We start from the raw sequence: 8,954 nt of genomic DNA, 5'->3' as shown, positions 1-8,954 counted from the left end.
GACCTCCTGTATAACACAAGCCATAGAACTTCCCTGAATTAATTCCTATTTGAACTAGAGCACATGTTAGCAAAATGTCCAATCTTGATTTCGAGCGACTCCTGATTTATATAAGGGAGTACAAAAGGAGACCCAAGCTCAGTATGTGCAAATAATTTAGGTGTGAGAAAGTCCATGTGAGTCTCATGGAGTGAAAGGCAGTAAGCCTCTTTCTGTTCTTAGTCTGAGTGGGGGACGTAGGCCACAGACAATATAGGCCAGCAGCAGAAGTGGACTCACCTGAACAGAGAGCGACTGAAGCCTCTTTTCTCATGACAACCTAAAGGAGAAGAAACAGCCTGTATGTGGAGAGCTCTCCACCGCAACCATCCCGCACAGAGAGGGATTGAGAGAGAGACTGCACATTCTCCTTCCAAACTGTTATAAGCAAAAGCAGGCTCAGAGCTCAGGCCTGCAGCAGCATCCCCACTGCTTCACCCCAAGAAGGAGAGAGATCAGCGTGGGAAGAAACTGAGTTTTCTTGCACTTACTCAAGGGAGCAGGGCGGAGAGGCTGCTGCTGAGCTGCTGAGCTGCACAAGCCTCCAGGAGAAGAGGGAGGTGCAGAGCAGAGAGCTGAGGTGCACCTTATCCACCCACAACCAGAAGAGCAGAGGCGGGTCAGAGCAAGGCTCAGAGCAGCTGCAGTTTCTCCACATCGTGATGCTGAGGAGGAGCCGGAGGCAGGACGCAGGCCCTGCCGTGCGGAGCAGAGACCACTCCAGAGTTCTCAGGCTACGCAGCCGATGGCGAATCTCGCAGGGCTTCTCGCACCGTGTCTGTGGCTTCTCTGTGAGTATTGTGACACTTGGCTGTGTTGTGTATGTGTGGACTGGATTCTGCTTTACACTAATGCCCCTTACACTAATGAGGTGTAGTTCTGGAGTGCAAAGAACCTGTGAAGTGGGAGTGGGTGCATCTCTCTGGGGCCCCTGTGCCCTGCCAGAGGGCCATAGTGTAAATGAGAGGTTAGTCCTGCACCCTGGACTGGGACGCTCTGCGATGCAGAGTTTAAAGAGTCACCAGTTAGAAGTGAGGTGAGGCTTGGACAGGCTGGATACAGCTGCTCACATGGGCCTGGCTCAGTCTATTTGATCCATTAACCCTTAAGTCAAATGCAAAGGCTCCAGCTTGGGCAGAATAGAGCATCTGCCTCCTCTGAGGGATGGGCACATCACCTCCATTCCAGTCCCACCCTGCATTCAGTGCCTGCCACGGGCTTGTCTTCAAAGCCACTAATGGAGCAGGTCCCAGCTACATCCTCGGCTGCTTCTCTATCCATCTCCCTCCAGGGGAGCCAGGCTTCCTGGGACAACTAGCCCAGGGCAGGGTGTAGGAGAGCTGGAGACACGACATTGTCTGGCAACAGGACTCTGTGGGATGAGATCAGAGTAATACAAAGTCTGATCACCTTTGGGCCCCTCCTCTTTGGTAAATTTTCCCACCATAACCAAAATGAAGGAGAAACTATCTTATACTCCCAGCAGAGCTCCCTAGAGCAAGGGAAGAAAAAAGAGCAGAGGCTACACAACGATTCTTCCCTTCCTTAAAAGAGTGCTTTTGAGGGACGTGAAGCAATCAAGTACCATGGTGATTAGTGCCATTGTGATAAGAGCTGGGGGGTTGTTTGGCTTTTTGGGGGGTGGGTTTGGTGGAAAATTCCACATAAAATGAAACAATAGAGAGAGAGAATGTTTGTCAAAAGTTTCCATGAAAAATGTCACCTTTTCATTAAAAAACAAAATGCCAGCACCAAAAAGGTTTATCTGAAAGAGTTTGGATTTTCAGGTTTTTGGGTTTTTCATGAAAGTCAAAATTTTCTGTCAAAAGAACACATTTTCTGCAGAAAATTGCATTGAGCTAAAATCCCAATTTTCCACTGAACAGCTTTGATGGAAATTTTTCAACCAGCCCTAAGTAGCTACATAGATGTTGCATCATTCTTATCTTTCTTTTTGTCTAATTAAAGTATTTTTAGTTTAACTGACAATATGATTAACTTACTGGACATTATAATGAGAAATTTGCTGTTGAAAAGGATGAGGAAAAACGTATTTTTCTTTGTAAAAAACAAGACCGAACATTTAATTTAAAAGATCAACATGTATAAAATGTGACCAATTCTAGATGTAGTTTAATAGCTACACTTCCTAAAGAACAGACAGTGGGGGTGAAATATCTTAGTGAATCTTAGGTTTCAGAGTAGCAGCCGTGTTAGTCTGTATCCGCAAAAAGAAGAACAGGAGTACTTGTGGCACCTTAGAGACTAACAAATTTAAAGCTCAGTGAATCTTAGTTTCTCTCATAAACTTCATTTTATTTGCACTTCAGGGAAGTTCTACCTTGTAAAATAAAAGAAAATGTTTCTTCTTTTGTTTGTTTTCCTTTCCCTAAAATACATTTGCTTTTCTTTCCCAAGCTCTGAGCTTTGCCTCACAGCAATGGCAGGATTCCAGCTGCACTTCTTCTGGTGAGTGTTTGCTCAAAGCAGCTGCAGAAGTAAAACCAACTAATGAAACTCAGTTAACCTCAGTGAGATTTCTCCAGTGTGAGAGTAAAATTTGACCAAGTGCCAGATAAGCTCCAGATCCTGTTGTGAACTCTGTGAAGTTCATGGAGTCCCATGAATGTCAATGGACTCCTCACAGGTGCAGAAGGTTGCCCCCGCGCAACTCATTGCAAGATCGGGACATAAAACTAAAGTAGAATATTACATTTCCAAAAGAAACTAAGGGCCCGATTTGCAAAAGTATTTAGTAACACTGGACATAGGACTGGAAAGATCCTCCTGGGTCATGGCCTCCAATTCCCTGCTATCAAACGAAACCCCATTAAAGAGACCTGTGGGGTTTAGGCCTCCAATTGCCAATCTGTTTGAAGGCAATTTGAGCATCTAAGTCCTTTAGGCTACTTTGAAAATCTCGGTCTAAAGATTTTCTCTCTGACAATTAGACCAGTAATTCTAGCAGAGTGTGATCCTGCACTCATTCATGTCGATGGGTCCTTGATTATGTGAAAATGAACTATTTAAGGACAATGAGTCACTGAGTTTTCATTTTTCTAGGCACACTTCCTGCCGCTGAGATGTTCCTGGGGACAATCTCTGCTAATGAGGGGGACACTGTCAGTGGCAGATGTTTAATCCCTGCAGGAGACGATGTCACCATTGTTTTCTTTTGTAAGGATGGGATGGAAATTTCAAGGCTGCAAGCCAGGAGAGGAAAATTCTCTTATGATTTAGCTTACAGAGTGGCTGGCAGCTCAGGCAATATTTCCTGTGGATACATGTACAGAAATGACAATAACCAGGTGTTAAATTCTCTGCTGAGCATCGCTCGGTACGTGAAGGTCACAGGTAAGACAGTGCTAATTACTTAAAACATAAAACTTTGGACTTGTTTATTAGAAATTAAAATAACTAGAGCCGAAAAATGGTGAATTAGTTTTTACAGGCAGTTTTGAATATTTTTCAGTTATTTCAAAATTTCCTGTGAAACGTTTCCAGTTTTTTTATGAAAAAACAGAAATCAAAGATTTTGCTGGTAACATTTTTTGGTTTCAGTTATCTTTTTTTTACCAAATAATGACAGTTTTTACCAAAACTCAAACATGATTACTGACATTTTCATTGTTAAACGAAAAAATATTTCACTTTCAAAATGTTCACTTTGGTCGTAAAGGCATTTTTCATGAAGAAAAACATTTTCAGGGAAAAACATTACAGCAGCTCTAACATGTTGTAAATGTGGATGTTTAGAGACACACTTTGGTAATATGGGGACAGGTGAGCACCCAGTGTGCTCCCAATAAGCTTCAGTCTTTTTGGTAAACAGGCCACTTATTACCGTGTCTAAATGTGTGCTGTGCTGTTTTGAAAATCTAGCCCATTCTGGCAACCTTGACTCTCCTGAGCTGAGGGGGCAGTTCCCCCTTTTGCCCTAAGCACTGTGGGAAATCCAGCATAAAGTTAATATGGCCTGAGGCTACAAAACATTTCTCCAGTTCCTCTGCCTCATCTGGAAAAACCCCCATTAAGACAAGGAGAGGATTAAGGGGCTGGCTCAGCATTTCCAAGAAGGGTCACTCATAGGATCATGGGGCACAGGACTAGACGGGGCCTCCGTCCACAGCAAATCTAGCTCCTGCTATTGCAGATAACCCCATCTTATCATAGACTTACCAAGCTCTGTCTTCAAACTAGTGACCTTGTTTGCTCCCCACTCTTCTCATTGGGAGGCTCCCTCCTCTGATGGTTAGAAACCTTCTTCACATTTCCAGCCTGAATTTGTTCCTGACCACTTGTCCCCATTTGTTCTTGAACCAACTATTTTCTGCTTTTGCATTATCTGTGCAGGTGCCAGTTCCAGGAGCAGCACGACCGAGAATCCACCTTATCAAGGTAACTGATTTGTATTTACTCTGACACAGTCAGTAATTTTTATTGTGCGCTAAGAGGCTGGAGCCCATTCTGGGGCATAGTCTACACTACAAAGGTCTGCCAGCACAGCCATCTCAGCTTGGAGAGTGAAAAATTCACACACTCCAGTTATGCTGGCAAAACCCTAGTGTAGATGCAACTATGCCAACAAAAGTGTGCTTCTGTCAGCCTGTCATTCGGGGCAGTGGTGTAGCTATAGCAGCCGAAGAATGACTTTTGTCAGCATTCAGTGCAGTTGTAGCCATGCTGGAACCAGGATATTATAAAGACAAGGTCTGTGAGGTAATATCTTTTATTGGACCAACTTCTGTTAGGGGGAGAGACCTGAAGAAATGCTCTATGTGGCTTGAAAGCTTGTCTCTCACCAACAGAAACTGGTCCAATAAAAGATATTACCTCATCCACCTTGTCCTTCTATCAGCTCACTCTGTGTCTCCACCGGGCATGTTGCTGGCATAGCTCCCCTGGCCATGGCTCTGTAATGCAGACAAGCCCTGAGTGTCATGTTCCTTTCACTTCACTCGCCTCTCGCTTGCTTGAATATTAAAAGGATGGTTTTCCCTGCATGCCACTTAATAAGCACCATTTAGACAATTTGGTGCACGGTGGGTAGTCACCCTAAGCCAGAGCAGATGTTGTTTCTACTGCTGCTCTCCCGCCTGGTTGATTCCCAGGGACTCTAAAAGAGCTGTGCCAGAACTTCATCCCTGTGAAGTAGGGAAATATTGTCCCCATTTTACAGATGGGAATCTGAGGCCCAGAGTATATTACATGACTTGCTCAAGGTCACAGAGATACCTTTTGGCTGACTAAGGCAAACACGGGTCTCTTGATGCCCCATCCACTGGTTACCCACAAAACCAACCTTTCCCCCTGTCCCTTTATCAATTATTGAAGGCCAGAAAGGACCATTATGATCATCTCATCTGACCTCCTGTGTAACACAGGCCATAGGACCTCCCTGAAGTCATTCCTGTTTCAACTAGAGCAAATCTTTTAGGAAAGTGTTCAATCCTGACCTAAAAACTGCCAGGAATGGACAATCCACCACAATCCTTGGCAAATTGTTCCAGTGGTTAATTACTCTGACTGTTAAAAATGTGCACCTCTTGATCAAGTTTTTCCTTCCCTTCCTCTCCCTTGTTGTCTAATGCAAAGTGAGTATCCATGTTCTTTTCATTTTCTAGGACTGGAAAATGATACAATATTGGCAATTACAATTCCTGTTTTGGTGGGTGTGATTTTGGCTCTTGTTCTGCCCCTGGTGTATTACCTTAAGAAGAAGAAAGGTATGTAAACATGAAAACCTCATATTGTTCACAAATGAACAGGTATATGAAGCAAGCAAAAGACATAAAAAAGAGATTCCCACCTCACATGGTATTCTCAGATATGGGAAACCTGAAGAGAATAACATTTAAATAATTGCCATAGAGAAAATCTAAATCTGAAATGTGAACCTTTTCAGACTTTGAGGGTAAAGAGAGCAAAAGAAGGGTTAAACCCCAGCTCTGAACTAGAATCATAAGTCTGGAAAGGACCTCAAAAGATTATCTAGTCCATCCATGCAGGACCATGTAAACCTAGATGATCCCTGGCAGATGTTTATCTAACCTCTTCTTAAAATCCTCCGATGAAGGGGCTTCCACTACTTACCTAGGTAACCTATTCCAGTGCTTGACTATCCTTAGAGTTAGAAAGTTTTCCTAATACCTAACCTTAGACTTCCCTTGCTGCAGATTAAGACCATTACTTGATATTTTACTTAACAAACATGGAGAACAATTTATCACCGCCTCTTGATAACATGTACCTACAGTTTTGGTTTGAGATATATTTTCTGGATCTGATTTGGATTTGGCTTGACATGGAAGAAATCTTGCAAGAACAGCTGATTTTGTGAGACTTGCATGATTTGAGACCAAAATCATATGACCCACAGCTTGTCATATTTCACCACTGACCCTGAGCCAATACACTAGCCCAGGACTGACCTTGAGTCTGAACTTAGGAGCTGGTCAATATTTTTCAAATGTCAAAAATTGGATGCAAATCCACCGTTTGATATTTGAAACATAAACTAGAAAAACATTCACAAAACATTTTTTCTTGATTTTTTTTATCAACTCTAAGGCCAGATGAAAGTATATGAATTTCAAAATTTTATATTTCAAAAAATCAGGAAAAAATCTAAATGAGTTTGTGAATTCTTCTCCAATGTTTGTGATAAGCTCTGATGAACTCTTCGCCTAGCCCTAACCCTAACCTAAATCTTAACAGAACTCCAGAAACAAACCCCTGTCTCCTTATCCCTTAAGTAGTTTGTTTAACATCCTCTCCCTCTCATTGATATTCTGGGGAGAGGCAAAGAATTTTTCTCTAAACCTTTCTAGTTTTTTTTTTTTGTTTGTTTGCAGTTGTAACTAAAAGGAGAAAAGAAAGGTAAGAATGGGGTAATTCCATCATATCTTTCATGTTACAGACAGAAAGAAATTACTCCCACGTAATATATCAACTTGTGTCCAAGTCAGAGGATTTGGTACCTACAGCAGCCCCCTATAAATGGTGATGCTGTTGTGGGATATATGGGGTACTTCAGCTGTTTACCTGGATTATGTTATGGCTCCCCATCATCACTATACTATCTAAGGTAATGATGATGCTTAATAGCTAGTGACTTCATTCATGAAATCAGGGTCCCTTTGTGTTGGTCACTGAACAAACAAGTAACAGAGAAGACTGTCCCTGCCACAGACAGTGTAAAGTCTACATATTGTTATTAATCATTAATAGTATGGTTGTTCTTGCTATTGTTATGATTAATCATTGCTATTGCAACAATGTCTAGGGGCCTCAAACAGGCTGGGTCCCATTGTGCTTGGTGCTGTACAAACACAGAGTATATGACAGTCCCTGACTCTAAGAGTTGCAGTATAAAAGGGTGTGAACAAAGACAGAGATTAGCTCCATTAGTGATCTGGTGGCTGTGTCCACCTGTGAGAGTCCTTCCCCACCAAGAAAACTCCAGCTAGCCTAGGGCAAAATCCACTAACAAGTGGTAAGTTTTGCCCATGCTGTTCACCAGTTGTTACATGCAGGTTGTCAGTGCAGAGTTAAAATATCACAGTTTCCAGCAGAGGTATGACCCCAGGATGATGTGGCTATGAGCTGCCTCCCACTCCAACCCCCCTTCTGATCAGAGGGAACAAGTTAAGCTGCCTTCTCCTAATCCAGCGATACTGGGTTGCAAACCACTCATCAGAAAACAAAATTTCCATTGCACAGGAAATTCCAATATTTCAACATTTGTTTTCATGCCAAATAGGAATGAAAAATTAAAATGTTGATGTTTTCTGCAAAACCAAAATTCCCACAAAATCATTTTGGAAACATCAAAAGGTTTTGTTTTCATAACATCGAAACATTATACTATACTATGACATATTAGCTGTACGATTTGTAAATATAGCATATATAATAAACCATTAAAATTAATATTTTAACAATATAAAAGTCACAATCAAATGAATCGAAACAAAGTTGAAATTAAACATGTTGGCCTTATTGAAGCTAAACTTGAAGTTATTGAAACAAAAAGTTTTAACAGTATTGAAATAAAATGAGAAAGTTGGACTAATTCATTTTGACTTCCTCCAGTCAAAAATTTTGTCAAATCCACATCTTCCCATGAAACCCTTTCTAGTTCAACATAACTGAATTTTCCAAGCAACTAATTGCTAAGGCAAGGCATGGTAAGTGTGTGGCTCTATAGCAGCCTCTGTGTCACTTTTCTTGCATATACTTCTTAAAGAGAGATGGCCCTTAATTTCAAAATTCAGATGTGCAGCCGGAACACTCCATAGTTTGGGACTGTGGTGCTTCGATGCAGGGTTACACTCAGCATCCTGATGAGACGGGGACTACTTGTGCAGGTCAGATGTGGATGCAGATTTGGATTCTAACTCTACACAGCCTCTATATTCAGTCTGCATGAATTTCAGGATTTTGAGCCAAGTCCATCTCTTATTTTAGACTATAAATATGATTCACGTCTCCTGTTCACTTGTGCAACTTTTCTCTTGTTTTTATTAGGTTGCAAAGCCTCCGTGAGAGGAACGATAATCCCAGTGAAGATCAGTACACGGGTATGAAAATCAGACACATTAATCACTTCTTGCTCTGAACTACAGATGCATTTGCTGTTTGTTTTTTGAAGGAAAGGGGAGTTTGGTGAAGTTTATGTGGTAATTCAGGGTCCAGGATCTCTGACAAGTCAGTTAAGAGATCATATTGTAATAAGTATGGAAATTATTTCCACCAGCAGCAATTTTTAACTACCAGTGGTTCTGATTAACCTCGGTACTTAATTTATCAGCATGGTACCTAAAGCCTTCCTCAACGATTAGAAAACATAACATCCTATTTTGCTCTCTATTAGCAGCTGAGTGGAGGAACTAGGACTAATCCCAGGTCTCTTG

The 8,954-nt window shown here is 41.8% G+C and overlaps 1 long non-coding RNA gene across 2 annotated transcripts; it reads left to right on the top strand.

Moving 5' to 3' along the window:
* Nucleotides 1-4,345: 4,345 nt before the first annotated feature.
* Nucleotides 4,346-8,624, top strand: LOC128826415 (uncharacterized). 2 transcript variants are annotated; one of them, XR_008442842.1, is made up of 4 exons: nt 4,346-4,437; nt 5,664-5,765; nt 6,959-8,408; nt 8,569-8,624. It is a non-coding gene; the product is annotated as an uncharacterized LOC128826415 (long non-coding RNA). The 2 variants fall into 2 exon arrangements; XR_008442843.1 differs by lacking the exon at nt 6,959-8,408 and adding an exon at nt 6,894-6,918 and having other exon boundaries at nt 8,569-8,617.
* The last annotated feature ends 330 nt before the right edge of the window (nt 8,625-8,954 follow it).

This window comes from Malaclemys terrapin, chromosome 20, assembly GCF_027887155.1.
Source record: "Malaclemys terrapin pileata isolate rMalTer1 chromosome 20, rMalTer1.hap1, whole genome shotgun sequence".
Classification (NCBI taxonomy): domain Eukaryota; kingdom Metazoa; phylum Chordata; order Testudines; family Emydidae; genus Malaclemys; species Malaclemys terrapin.
Note: the sequence above shows the minus strand (reverse complement) of the source record. Positions and strands in the feature narration are given on the sequence as shown.